We start from the raw sequence: 2171 nt of genomic DNA on the forward strand, positions 1-2171 counted from the left end.
GAATGGCCTCCACTGTTACCAGAAGGAACAGGAGGCGATGGGTGGAGACTTTTAGAGAGGTGCATGGCTCAAACAAGCGAGACAGCGTATTGGGATCCAGCTTTCTTTTCTCTGCTGTTTCTATCTCAAGTGATTATTTTTTATGTTAGTTTGTCTTATGTTAAGTTTGAAATCTATAATTCAGAAGTGAAAAGGTACTGTAGATACCACAATTTTGTCTAACCCATATTTTATAACTATTTCTCACATTTGTATGTATTTATCTTTTGTCTTTTCATAGTCCTTCTAAATAAACTGAATTTTTCCTATTCCTCGAAAGGCAAATACACCAGTTTTTCCTATGAACATATTTCAATAATACATGATTAAAAAAATAAAAATCTCACTGGGCAGTGGTGGTACATGCCTTTAATCTCAGCACTCAAGAGGCAGAGGAAGGCAGATCTCTGCGAGTTCAAGGCCAGCCTGGTCTATAGAGTGAGATCCAGGACAGGCTCCAAAACTACACAGAGAGACCCTGTCTTGGAAAATTAAAAAAAAAAAAAAAGAAAGAAAGAAAAGAAAAGAAAAATCCAAACATTTGTATATCCTTTCACCCTCTGAAAACAGTTGATAACAATTTGATGTGTCATTATACAAATGTATCAATAGTTGATGTATCTTCTGTTGCCTACTGTTCTCAGTCTTAATTCTCATTTTGATCCATTCCTTTGTTTCTTTTTGCTGCAACTCTTGCTGTATAACCCAGTATGGTGGTTTGAATGAGGTATCCTCCATATTCTCAGGCATTTGGATACTTGGCCTCTAGTTGGTAGAGGTCTCTCAACCAAACCAAGGTCTCTGGGTAGGTTTAGGAGGTATGGCCTTGCTGGAGGAAGTATGTCACTGGGGGTAGGCTTTGAAGTTTCAAAAGATCTTTTCCATTCCCAGTTAACTCTCTTGACATCTTGCTTGTGGTTCAGGATATGAACTCTCAGCTTCCTCTTCCTGCCGCCACGGCTGTCTGATGACGACCTTCCCCGTCTCTACCGTGATGGTGACAGACTCCTATCCCTCTGGAACTGTAAAGCCCAAATATGCCCTTCCTTCTCTAAGTTTCCTTGGTGATGGCGTTTTATAACAGCAGTAGGAAAGTAATACAGGTTGGTCTCAAATACTCTCTCTTCCACAGCTTAATCTTAATGCATTTATTTACTTATTGATTTTGGGTTTCTGAGACAGGGTTTTTCTATATAGCCCTGGCTCTCCTGGAAAGTGCTATGTGGACCAGGCTGGCCTTGAACAGATCTACCTGCCTCTGCCTCCTGAGTGCTGGAATTAAGGGCATGTACCACCATGCCTGACCCTTTTTTTTTTTTTTTTTTCTTATTGAGACATAGTCTCATGTAGCCCAGGCTGGCTTAAACTCTTTAGGTAGCAGAGAAAGACCTTAAGCTTCTGGTCCTCCTGTCTCCACCTACACAGGGATTACAGGCATGAGTCACTGTGCTGGGCTGGTTTAATGCATTTTAATTGCAAACTTAAAACAGAAACAGCAGCCAGCACAAAAGATAATGTTCAAAAATGTGTGTGCATGTAGGAAACCTCAAATTATAGTGAGTGGACAGGATTCACCATACTGAGGCTGTTGACTTTTCTTATCTTAGGTTCCTGTCTTGCACTAAGAACAGAGTGCACAGACAGTACAAGAAAAACAAAGGGAACTCTTGTTTCCCATGTGGGAGAAATTTTAATGGGAAATTATAAACTTTAACAGGAAAGTAGAAACGGGCTACCGACTGACTGTGAGATGGGGAGTGTTACAGACCTACATCCTCAGTAGACTTTGGGCCGCTGCCGTGAGAGATCATCAGGAAGTGTTACAGCTCTACGCTCTCAGGATTCTCAGCAGCAGCCCATGGCAGACCCTATCAACTCTGTAGATAGCAGCTCCCCAATAAAAGTAGTAAAAGTGGTGGGTGGTGGCAGTGGTGGGTGTCTCCTGTCTCTGGCAGGTCTCAAAGGCCAAGGCAGGAATGACGCATAACAAAACGGGCACAGTCATCCTTTGACGTTGAGGCAAATTCTCTGTGGGAAGGAAGAGCAGTGTCTCTTGGGGCAGGAGTTGTGGGCACTTGAGTGAATTTCCCTGCTTGTGGATGGTGTCCAGCAGGTCTGTCTTTGGTGGGTCT

Source organism: Peromyscus maniculatus, chromosome 18 (assembly GCF_049852395.1).
Source record: "Peromyscus maniculatus bairdii isolate BWxNUB_F1_BW_parent chromosome 18, HU_Pman_BW_mat_3.1, whole genome shotgun sequence".
NCBI classification, from domain to species: Eukaryota; Metazoa; Chordata; class Mammalia; order Rodentia; family Cricetidae; genus Peromyscus; species Peromyscus maniculatus.